General features: G+C 46.6%; 1 protein-coding gene across 5 annotated transcripts in view; it reads left to right on the forward strand.

The window, feature by feature from the left end:
• The first annotated feature begins 8061 nt into the window (after positions 1–8061).
• The window catches only part of LOC108497673 (septin-2), a 35589-nt gene continuing 30928 nt past the window's right edge, over positions 8062–12722 (forward strand). For 2 of the 5 annotated variants that reach the window (XM_017815515.1, XM_017815520.1), the window contains exon 1: positions 8799–8898. The gene's annotated coding sequence lies outside the window, so the exon portion shown is untranslated. Of the gene's footprint in view, positions 8170–8629; positions 8654–8798; positions 8899–11035; positions 11058–12722 lie in introns of those variants that run through there. The other 3 variants (XM_017815516.1, XM_017815518.1, XM_017815519.1) reach the window with 3 other exon arrangements.

The raw sequence follows: 12722 nt of genomic DNA on the forward strand, positions 1-12722 counted from the left end.
GCTGCCGAGCCGGCTCTGAGCGCCGCGGCCGCGGGCAGCGCTATTTGAGGGGCCGCGGGGCGCCCGCCCTCCGCCCCCGGCCCTGCCCTGCCGGGCAGCACCGCCCGCCCCGGGGCACGGGCAGGGCCGGGGGGGCGTGCGGGGCTCCCTCCTGCCCGGGGGGTCCCGCCGGAGCCGGGAACGCGTCCCTCTGCTCCGGGAGGAGCTCGCGGCGACGCTGCCCGCTCCCAGTTCAGCGCGGGGCTGCAGGCGTCTCTTCGCGGAGTTCATCTGCTCGAATTCCTTTCGGTGCCGTTATCTGTGTGTTTCCTATTTACTGATAAAGTCCGCAGCCAGACCTTCGGAGAGGTCTTGCCCCAACGCAGGCACCCAGCAGTGTGGAAGTCCTGCTTATCAGAGTCTAATTGATCATTTCCCAGAACACTAAGCGTGCTGACTGACCTGCACAGCTTTCTCCTGCACACTCTGACAGGCAAAAATAAAAAAGCACGACCAAACAGATTTCACAGATTATTCTGAGTTTGAAGGGACCCACAAGGATCATCAAGTCCAACTCTTAAGTGAATAGCCCATACAGGGATTGAACCCACAACCATGGTACTATCAGATGTCTGTACTTGAAGACAGACAAGCCCCACTAATTCTGACAGAAAAAATACCTTCAAAATACATTTTTTAACTAATTAGTCTCATATTCTCTACTTAAGTGAGATTAAAATAGATAACTAAAATACTGTGGCATTTACCTACACGTTTGCTCATATTTCTAATGTTGCTCTTCCAGAATAAAATATTCACTTACAGTGCTTAGGAACTACCCTGAAAATGGAAGAGCTTTGAACGTGGGATCTGCAGGTCACCTGTCAGTACCAGTAGACAAATTCTCAGTTTGGTCCAGGAAGAATAATTGCTCTTAGCTCACACCGAGTGTGAAACTTTTTTTTCTGATACTGGAGCCAAGAGCAAAGCATACCATTTAAATATGTCACCACAAAGATCCCAAACTTGACTTTACTCTTTTAATAGTTCGAGTACATTTTGAATCTTTATGGTTTGTTGATCAGTTACGTGCCCATATCAAAAAGGGTGTATTTACAAGAGGTTTCATTGTCAGGCCATGCAGACATTGTAATTGCTACAGTCTCTTCACGGCCCACTAGTGTTTTGGATTGCTCTTGCAAAGCAGCCTTGGTTCAGTCCCTGCAGGCAGCAGCAGCTCACAGCCTCCGAGGCTGGCAGGGAGTGCTCGTGGTGGGAATGCTGTGTTACAGTTAGAGAAAGAGAACCGACCCCACCAGCTGCTCACAGCACTCACAGCGAGCTGTGCCCCAGGGGCTTTCCACCGGCTGCCCTGAAAAGGCTTGTTTTGATTGCAATAAGTTTAAATGTTTTAGACAAAACTGAAAGTTATGTTCACACTGACTTTAGAATTGGTTTGGCTTTTTGTGGATTTAGTTTTAACTAGCCCAAGGTATCCTAGCGTAGAGGAGATTGCAGAGTTTGAAAATAACACATTTCCTGCCCCTACATAAGTGGTTTTCTCTGTTGCACAGTAACTTACAGCATGTTTTGTGGCATGCAGAGGTTTGTGATGGAAATCTTGAGGCTGATATGAGTGCAGCATGAATGGAAAAGTCCACATGAGAAGCAGAAGCAGCAGAAGGAAGGATAAGCAAAGGTTACAGGAATCACATGGATTGCCAGCTGGGGATGTGCCTGCTGAGGTGACACGGGGCAGCGCCCCGAGTACATCCTGAGTGGTGACTCTTCTGCAGAAGACCCTGGCATACTAACAGGAGGATGACAACAAGGTCACAGTACACTGGATGTGGCCTTTCACTTCTTTTTTTTTTTCCCAGCCAGGAGACAAGCTTTTAGCCACAAGACACCCAAAAAAAGGAAACCAAAGAACATCAGCAGCTTTGTGGACTGCGGTGTAGGACATGCTGACACATGACGACTGCAGCCTTCCATTGATTATCTCTGCAGGAGGAGCTGTAAACATTTCTGGCATGGAAAATGTCTTCCTAACAAAGACTGCCTGGCAAATGGAGTTCAGAGGATTTATCTCCTCTTCGAGCTGTATATGAAATACATACAGTTTACTTCAATTATTCAAAACTGCAGATTCCAGTGTGCAAGTTCAGGAGGAATGTGTGACTGGGGCTGTGCAGTCTGTCAAACTGAGGCTGCTTACAATCACTCAGAAGAGTCCCTGGTGTCAGGGAGGGGAGAATGTGCAAAAGAACCATCCACAGAGACAGAGATATCTCAGAGGTGAACAGGAAGAAACCCAGAGCACAGACTGAAACGGAATAACATCTGTATTTATGATGATAATAACGATTATATAGAAAACGGCACAGAAGAACAATCAAGAAAGGGGGGAGAAATGCCAGTTATCTTAGCCCACAAGCACAGGAAAGCCCCACCCTTGCCACTCGCCCGGGAGCACGGAACTCTGAATTTCCTCCGATAAATGGCCTGTGCCGCGGGAGGCACTGACGGGGCCGGGGCAGCTGCCCGGGCCCTGGGGCTGAGAAGGGAAACCACTGCAAGGCTTGTTTTACCTCTGCAGCCCTCACCCCACCTTTCCTTGCTACCTGTAACCCAGCAACTGATTCCTACAAATCACTTAATCCAAGGCAATTATTTCTCTGGGGAAATGCACGCTTAATAATCACACTGGACCTTTCTGCTTACAGGCATTTCCCGTGCTGGTATTTCACCTTTGTCTGTTTGTTCCTTTTCCTTACCCCAGATACTAGCTTTTATCCTGGTTACTGGCAACAACCTCCATTTTCAATTTCTCCATTCCCTGATCCCAAAGGTCTGTTGCACAGACTACCTTCGATGAGCCCAGGGTGCAAGGTGCTCCCCCTCTGCTCACTTCACTTACTGCTACCTTGACTGACTCAGGCTGGGGGGCCTGAGGACCCCACCAGCTCCAGCACAGCTGCTTTCTGATGGGTGTTAGTGTCACAACACTGAAAATTAAACTCTCAGAAATGAAAGGGTTCTATTTGTTAAAAGGAAACACACATCAGCATGATGTTTTCCTTGGGATGTTAAGTAAAGAAAATCACCACTTATAAGTTAAATCCTTGCTGCAAAAGTCTGGATTCCTTTAAACTCCAAAGCACAATGTTCTTGCAGCAAAATAACTCTAACAAATGACCATTCATGTAATTCCATCTATTTCTGCTCCAGCTGTGTATTAATTAAATTATTCTGGGGGGATGCTTAGAGGGGCTTTACAGCCCGTGAAAATGGGCGGAAGTGGTATTCAAGCTGGGAACAATTGCACAGGAGCCATGCTATAGCAAGAGGGGCTTTGGGATTAGAGGTGATTGTGTTCTTGCTCTTTTCCTGACATAATCAGGACAAACACCAGGCTCAGAGTAACTAGGAGGGCTGCTAAGGGGGGTCCAGGCTCTCCCCACATTGCTTGTCCTGGGGTGTGACCCCTGTCCCATGGCACAGAAGTGCTGTGCCCTCCAGCCTTGCCAGGGCTGTGCTCAGCCCCAAGGCATCTCACCAGCAATGCTGGCATTGATTTGCCTTTGGGCACCTGAAATGTAGTCTGCAGAGCACACTTGGTTTATAACTTTTGGAGTGTCCCTTACCCAAGTGTTTCTGCTCCTTCTCATCCCTAAAATATTAAGCATCTAGAAGACAGAGAGGAAAATGACATTTAGGATCAATCTTATGCACAAACCTAGTATTGTTTGTGTGAATAAGATGGAGTGTGAGTCAAAGGATTAATTGAAAGCCCAGTGATCTCGAGAGAGCTTACCATAACTTTTGGATCAGACATAAGCAAAGGTGAAGAATTAGGAATCCTATTAGAGATTGATTTTGTGCCATATTTTGTATTCTAATTAGTGCTGGAATAAAGGCAAAGAGATTTACAAGTACAGAGTGGTTAGGCAAGGGCTGTTCTTTATTTAGAAAGCTTGAGGTTTCTCAGTGAAGATTACTCCTTTCTGAATTATCCTTTAAACTCTAACTCTTTTCCTAAGAGAAGAGATTTAGTTAGAGTTTGAGTGCACATTCCACAGTAAGATAGGGCTTCAGGAAGTCCTTGCATGTCAGCAGTGCCAACGTGTCTTCAGACCAGTGTTACACATCAGAAGACTGGCACACAGGAATGAGTCCTTGTCAAATGAGCAGGTTATTACAAAATGAAAGTGCACAATTTCACCAGAGTACTTATTTAAAGATCATTTATTTTGGAAACAAGCAGAAGTGGTTTACATGAAATTGTTACTTCCTCTCTTAGATCATCTTTTGAGCAAAGAGAAACAGTGATTTAAAAGTCAGCCAGAATTTTGCAAGAGGAACCAGTAGTGCTCAATGACTGGTGCTAATGATGAAGAATCCAACACTTTTTTTAGTACAAGTGTTGCTGCTGCCCTTCGGGATTGAGAAGTGGGTACCCACGCTGCTGTTCCCCCTCAGTGGTGATGTGACAAGGCTCAGGTAAAAGAAGGAAACAGATATATAGTTGGGACAGTAGTGAAAGAGGTGATAAAGGCTTCCAGCCTTCATATATTTGCTTTATATCCCTTTCCAAACAGTTGCCCCAGCCCTGCTTTACACACCCCCTCTGCCTGGAGGCAGCAGGAGCCTGGGTCTGGCTGGGCCACACACGGTGGGAACACTGAGACAGTGTTACAGCACTTTCCTCACACAACGAGGGAATTAATTGGGCTAAACCATCATCAGAACTAAGTTCCACATCTTCCTACTTGAATTCCTTTACACGCAAACTTCTTGATCAGCATTTGAAGCTTCCCAGTGCTGGAATTATCTCCGTGTCTGTGTTCTAAGAGCAGGCCCTGATGGGAACGTTTCTGTCACCCCGGTCAGGACCAGCTGGGCTGCACTGTGAGGAGCTGTGCACACACCTCTTCAGCTCCTTGTTTCCTGAGTTTGGCTTTCCAGAGAACACTGCAGTGTCACTGGACACCATAACTGTGTCAAGGGTGTTCAGGACAGTTGATGTGGTGAATGAGAGCCCTTTCCCAAAGCCTGGAATGTCACATCTGCAGGTGAGCAGAAAAGGTTTGATCATCCTGCTCACCAAAAGATCACACTGCACATGCTGAGGCCATGCCACTCATATGGTTCTCTTTAATGCCATGGACAGATCCTGGGAATGTGTTAAAGCCTGGCTAGGCAGGGTGGGGGCTGTAGGAAATACACATTGTTTCATGCCTAATGCTCCATCCTACTGCACGTTTCCTTCAGGAGAACTGCAGGCTGATTCTGTCCTCTCCAGGGTCTGCCTCCTTCCACAGATGGTGGTGTACCAGGATCCTGGCAGATCTCTCTCCCATGGAATTTTTGGGAAATCACATGGTGATTGACAGACAGATGTCAGTCTGTAAACAACAGTCAGCAAGGACAAATGCCATTGTTTTAAATACACATTGCAAATGTTGAAAGTAATCGGTAAAGACATGACCATGAAATTACTGAAACCCATTCAGGGTTAGTGATGGGAAAGGTACTACATTTCTCTTGTGTCCCAGGAAATCTGCATTCCTGAGCACACCTGGGAGGTTTGGCACATCTCCTCTCATTGTGAGTGATTACTGCTCAGCAGTGCTGATCTATTCTTCACAAGACATGTCTGAGTCAAGCCCTGGTTTTGGGAAAAACATGCAAAGTAGCTTGTGTCAAGAGATCCTGGTGCATCCACAGATAGGGGCTTCCTGTTTGTGCCCTGCCAGAGCTCCAGCTTTGAGCTGAGGGCTTCAAAAGGGCTCAGCAGAGACCAGCTTTCTGTGGGCCTGATACTTCTGATTGCTGACACAGCACATCTGTAAAAATACAGAAAATGTGAGATGTTAGAGTGGTTCTCCCTGTTAGTGATTCCAGATAAAGCCCACAGAAGAGCATTTTGATCAAATCAGCAGTTTACCAAAGATGAACAGACAGTGGGAAGTTTGCCCTTAAATTTCTGCCTATCAGCACACCCAAATCCTAAAATTAACCCAGGGAATATCTAAGTTACTGTTTCTGACATCCACTACTTTTTTCTCTGGTAATCCTTTAACAGAGGATGTCACCTACAGTGTGCAGCTCTTGAGTATTTATTTCTAAAAGGCTTGGACCTGGAGCCATGTACTGTAACTTGGCAAAGCACACACAAATATTCTGAATCAAACACCGACTGAAATCTTATGGAAATGAAAAGAATTTATGCATATGGATAAGAATAAGTAGTTTAATCTGGACTTGAGTAACTTTATCTCCAGGGAGGATTGGGAGAGTTCAAGATGCTCAGTGTCTTACAGTAGTGGGCCAATAGCTTCATGAATTGCTTTTGTAGTGCAGCCATCAAAGCAATCACACAAAATTTAGGCTCAACTTTCAAACATCCAGCTATGTGAGGAACAGACTGAATTAAAAGATAATCAAGTTAAAAGGGATCCTAAAACTGAAAAAAGACAGTTTTATTTTGTCTAAGCAGCATAACTTTTTTTTTCTTCAATGTAAAAGAAATAATGCCAAGGAATGTGGAGTTGTTTTATCTGTTAAAACTCAATTTAGCTTTCAGTTATATGGTTGTATTTATTTTATTATAATCAGTAAGACACCATTTTCTCTGGTAAGGACCAGAACAAAAGACACATAATGTCTTTTGCTGAATGGATGAGGTATTTCTAATGTGCTAAGATGTGACTCCACACAAAGTTAATATTTGAATTCAAGGAAGGACTTTAATTGTGCTTTTGAAAATGTAAACCCAGATGTATCAGGAACTTTTATAAAAGGCATTGGAACTTCCAAGGGAAGAATTAAACAAAATTCTTTCAGAAATAATAATTCTGGGAATGAGTGACTCACAGTCACTGCTGTTCACAGCATGAACTTTTCTAGACTATTTAACCATTTAGGAAGAACAGTCTCCAATAGAACCATTTCTTCCGTTTGGACTCACCCCTAATACTGAGGTGAGAAGCAAGGAACATGCAGGATGTGTTTTGTGGGCCTGCATTTGCTGTAGGTGTCTGCAGTTCTCAGCACTTCTTAGCCACACACCCCAAATAGTTCCAGTTCTGCTGCCGGGAGTTCCTACAACTGTGGGTTCATAGGAGTCTCGTAACAGGTTACAAAATAACAAAAGCACATTTTCTCCAAGTTCATAACACTCTGTAACACTGTCACAGGATGCTCTGCAATGCCAGAAGTTGAGATGGGTTCAAAAAGCAAGAAGAAAAATTCATGGAAGAGGGAACCACCAAGATAAAACCCCTGGCTCAGGAAGCTGCCGAGCTCCAGAGTGCAGGGAGGAAACAGGCACGGAGCTGCTTTTATCTGTTCCTCAGCATCTGCTCCTGGGCCCTGCAGAGCCTGTAGCTGACCTCTGCTCTTACCCCAGCTGCCCCTCCCTACATCACTGTCTGGCACAGTGGCACTTTTGGGGAGGACTGGGACTCCCCTGAAGGTTCTGTGTGACAGTTGGTCAGTGATCTGATCCAGCCATGACCTGGGAACACCACCCCTATTGCCTCAATAACGGGCTTTTGGAACCACCGGGGGCTGCTTCACCCCTTGCACTAAATCCTGCCACAGGAAAGGAGTGACAGGCATGGGAAAGCGCAGACTTCCACTTGACTCTGGGTCAATGGCAGTCTGTGGTTTGGCATTGTCTGTGTTAATATCTTATAATTTCTTCAAATGGGAGTTATTTGTAATAGCAGTGCATGTGTGCAAAACATTGTGTCCATCACAGTGTTCTAACTTAGTGAAAGAAAAAAACTGCCCTGGTTGTTCCTCTGGTGATAGTACAAAACACCTGTATGGAAATCCATGGAGTAATTTTAAATCATACCTTAATTTCTAAAGAAGACCGAAATTCCGTCTTTTAACTCCTCCAAGGATGTACTGTGTAACAGAACTTGGTGTTACAACATTACACTCTGTCCCAGGAAATGGGACTTGGTTGTGCTTTCGTTGGCTTTTATCTGGTTCTGACTCAGATTACATCAATGCACAGTTGATAATATGAGCACAATGTGAATTAGCAAATAATGCCAGTCTGCCTTCAGCAGCATTTGTTTCACTTCCACATTTTCCTGTTGTGAGCTGCAACCCTGTTTGCTTTATGGATGGAAATGCAGAAAGAACAGAAATGTGCTGTTGGTGTTCAGAATTGTAAGTCAAAGGATTTCCTGCGGGGTCACACATACAAACTGCCCTCTGCAAAACGTGTGGATGGACTGCCAGGAACTTTCCTGGACATAGTTCTTGCAGGTAGAAGGCTGGAAAAAGCCTTTCCTGAACTTCAGCCGACAGTGTTTTAGCTTGGACAGTGTTGAGTGTTTGAGCTGTGTGACAGTTTCCCCGTGAGGAAGTGATTTATTCCTGTACGCTGACTGCGGGTATCGCTGACAGCCCAGGTGGTTCTGCTGGAGTCCCCCCAGCCCCTTGGGCGGTGACACCGTCCCTGAGCCCGAGGGAATGCCGCGAGGAAAGGCCACAGTGCAGTAAAACAAGGACACTGGAACTTCTGCACAGTGCTTGGGAGAGAAATTTGCTCCCTGTGCTGTGAATGAGCAGCTGAAAACCAACCAGCTGATGTTCCCCACGGCGTGACAGCCAAAAGCTGGATTTCCCCGTGGCTATTCTCCTACCCCAGGTCGGGGCCCTGCTGCGGGTGGATGAGACGGGCCCGGTCCGCCAGGGCCGGGCAGGGGCCGCTCTGTCCCTCCTCTCGCTGCTCCCGCGCCCGGCCCGGACCATAGAGCGGCGCGGGGTAGGCGGGCGCTCGGCCGCGGTGGCGTGTGGGACGCGGGCGGATCGCGGCCTGGCGGGGCGGCGGCGGAGCGGCCGCGGGCGGAGGGCTCGGGGCTGAGGGCTCAGCACTAAGGGCTCAGCGCTCAGGTGAGAGCGGGGAACGGGCCCGGCCCGGCCGGCGCGGCCTCCGCCCGCACAGCGCCCCGGGGCTCGGCCCGGGCGGGGCTGGGTCGGTGCCGCCGGTGTGGGGAGGGAGGACCCCCGAGCCGCGGCCCGCGCACCCCTCGGGCCGGAGCTACCCTGAGGTGCGGGCACGGCCTCGGCCGGGGATGGAGCGGGCAGTGCCGGCCCCGCGGGCGTTCCCGGGGTGCCTCGGACCCGCCAGGATGGAGCGGGCGGTGCTGCCGGAGGGCACAGCGCGGGGCCGGGGGCGGCCACAGACCCAGCACGGCTTCGCTGCTTGGGTTTGGTTTTGTTTAGCCAAACCATTATTGTTCACGTGCAGGTCGGAGACTTCGTCGTGTCACGGGACTTAAGCGTGATTTGGAAGTGGTTTAAAATACCAGCTTATCAGTTCGCTATGCGTTGCCAGCATGTACACAATTGTACCTAAATTCTGTGGGTGTGAGGCAGAGCTACCTGTGTCCTGATGAGTGATTGTGGCTAATGTGTTTGGCTTTTTCGTTTGAAAAAGCCCCTGCTTTTCACGTTTTCAGATCTGTTACCCAATAATTTTCTGACACAGTAACTGCAAAAATACAGTCCAAAGCTGCCTGCATAGGAAGCACATCATTCCTAAAGCTGGTCGTTTATGAGAACAGTATCACTGCCTCCTTTGTGCTTTTTAAGTCACCGTGTTCACTGATATAACAGTAAGGAAAGAAGGTGTCTAGAGTAAAATGTTACTGTTGAAATGGAACTTTAAATAAAGTATTTGGGATCAGAGCTTTAGATTCACACATTGCTTTTTCTTGACCAGTGCTCACACAGGTGGGTCCCCCTAACTTGCCCAGTCCTTGCTCCTTTTGCTGTACATGTGTTCTGGGAAGTCACAGGCATGTTCCAGGTTTTGATGCATTCCCAGTAATAATCTGTGTGGAGTGTCCTTGGTTCAAATCCAGCACCAGAGTGAAGTCTGTGGGACTCACGAGCACTGAGCTCCAGTGCAGAGCCAGAGCAGTGGCTCATGCTTGGAGTGGTCTGTCTGCAGAGGTCACAGCTGGGTGGTGGCATTTGCTGTGAATTCTGTGCTGGGGGAAGTGATACAGTCATTTTCCTGAGTGAGAGTGATGCAGAATTGCTAATGTTTAAAAGAGAATTCCTTCAATTGGTAACACCTGTTTCTGATGAGGAAAATGAAATCATCTGTGATTGTTGATCTAGGGGCAGTGATGGGGGGTTTCCCCCCTCAGAGATGAGGATGTGGCAGGAACAAAGCACGGCACACAGAACAGGCTCTGCTGGACACACTTGTTTGATAGAATTCAGTGATTCACACAACTTGGAATGAGTAAGCTACCAAAAAAAAAATTAACTGCCTTGTATTTGTATCCCTGTATCCAGCTTGGAATACAGTGAAAAAATGTCTAATTTTCAAGTAACTTCTTTGTTTCTCTATGTATAAGACACTTGGCAAAGTTATATTTTTTTTTTCATTCTTATTGATGTGCTTCAGTGCTTGACTCTGACATTTCTTCCTGGGGTTTTGTAGAGAAACCACAAATACTGGTATTTCACTGGCATATTCCTGGTGTTTCTCTGTCTGCTTTGAGTCTGAAAAGTGACTTTAGAATGCTGATGTTTTTGAGACCATTTCCAGCCCTGGGAAACCTGTTAAAGTCTTTACTGCTTTTTGTGGTTCCTTGTTAGGTTATTAAATACTTCTGAAAAAGTATCAGAGTTGTATAATCTCAGATGGAAAGAAAAACCTCATTTGAGAAATCAGGAGGGCTGTTCTGCTTGTAGAGATGGTTGTAAGGTCGCTCTAAAGTGATGATTTAAAAATGTTGTTTGATATCCTTATATGGAAACACTCTTTGTACATGTTTCGTGGCACTTTCTTTGTGTGGTTCTTATTAAGAAGCTCCCAGTCTGCCTGTTCCTAACAGTTTACTTCTTGCATCCTGACAGGAACAAAGGAAATGACCCATTTTCCTTCCCCTCTCTTTCTCTCTCACTGGAATACTGTTCTCAGCAGAAGAGGGAGGGATGGCACGTTCCAGGGCTCTGTGTTTGCAGAGGAGGAGCTGGAACTGAACCTAGTGGCAGTTTGCTCCCTTTGGTTGCCAGACATCACATTGTTCAGGGTAGGAATTTGTTGGGATCCGAAATGAAACTTTGCTACATTATGCCCCATTGGAAGACAGATCTGGACATTGCTCTACTGGAGCACAGTGTCCTTTTCTCCTTCTAGGCCTGCTAGATAGGGCCCAGAATTATTTACAGATAAAGTTTCTCTGCTTTTTGCAAGTTATTGCAGTTGCATCTTAACTATTCCTTTCTCTGTGTACTATTTTGCGTGTGCTGCTTGGCTTATCTTGTACTGATTGAAACAGGACTCAGAAAACCTAAAGAGAACAGAACAGGCTCTGGTTTGCCTTAGTTATGTTTTTTGTATGTTTTATTCTGGAAAATTGATGAGAAATGAAATATTCCAATTTCCGGTTGAGGGCCTGCCCAGAGTGTAGTCAGAGGCTCAGCTCCCCGTGGTTTTGCAGTTTGCCTCAGCTGTGTGCAGGCAGTTCTGGATTCCAGGGCTCGCTGATGCCCAGCATGGGCTGGGTCAGCAGCACGTTCTCACTTGGAGCGGCGCCGCCGATGCTGCGCTTGTTTGGTGCTGGAAGGAGATTTAACATGAGGCGTTTTGCTAGCGATAAACTTTTGATTTGTGCTGTATGGGAAAGCCTCGGGAGGACAGCACGTGGTCATCCGGGGAGGGTGGTTGGTTGAATGATTTTCGAGCAAACCTCACGAGGGCAGTATTAGGAACTGCAAAGTGTGTCGTGGCTGAGTAGCTGAGCTCCCAACTGAACCCCGGTGCCTTATTAAGTGTTGTGGAACAGCAGGTGTTTTCTGTGGGTGGGGGTTTTTTGTGTGTTTGTTTTTATGGTTGAGGTAACTTTTAGTTAGAATATTTCTGTTCTAACATAATACAGTGGAAATGACCAACTGGCTGCCTGTGGCTGCAGTCATGATGTGATCAGAGCAGCTGTGCTGCAGCTTTGGCTGCAGAAACTTTTTGGTCAGAGGAAGACACAACGTGAATATGGTTTGCCCTGTAGGAAGCAGGTTTTGTAAGTTATATTTATGGAACAAATTATTGTAAATTTAGCTTCTTGTGAGAGACTGATTTTGAAGCCAAACGTGTCATAGTCAACTGACAATGATTTTGACTCTTCTGCTTCTTAATAAAGTAACTTGGGTGATGCCATAATGGATGTGACTCTCCTGTCAGCTTAAAGCAGAAGCAGTTAGACAATTTGCCATACATATTGAAACCTGAATTGTTCCCCCTCCTATCTACAGGCAGCTGGTTTGGGGGTTTCTCATCTGGCATCACTGTGGGAGATAGGCCAGGTCTATCTACATTAGCACTCAGTGGCTTTTTATGAGCTTTTCTAAACTCTTGAATTATGTTACTGATTTTATAGACAAAGTGACAGCAGAGGTTTGCAAACTTAGAAACAAGATGTGGCCAGAGCAATGGGTTACATCTGTCAGTGAGACTGTGACTGTCTTTAAGGATCTGGAGCAGTGGTTGGCTGGAGGCTGGAATGAGCCCTTGCATATTGGTCAAAGAAAAATAAGCTCTCTTTTTTCAAAACCATTCCTAAGGGCTTCTTAACAGTTTCCCAGACTGTTTTGAGGAATACCTAATTAGGGGCTGCCAGAAGATGGTTAGGATCAGGACCTCCCTATTTTCCAGGCAGTGGATGTTTTATTAGGCTTTCATAGCAAGGAACCGAGCTGGG

The sequence above is a fragment of the Lepidothrix coronata genome, unplaced genomic scaffold, assembly GCF_001604755.1.
Source record: "Lepidothrix coronata isolate B3197 unplaced genomic scaffold, Lepidothrix_coronata-1.0 Scaffold51, whole genome shotgun sequence".
Classification (NCBI taxonomy): domain Eukaryota; kingdom Metazoa; phylum Chordata; class Aves; order Passeriformes; family Pipridae; genus Lepidothrix; species Lepidothrix coronata.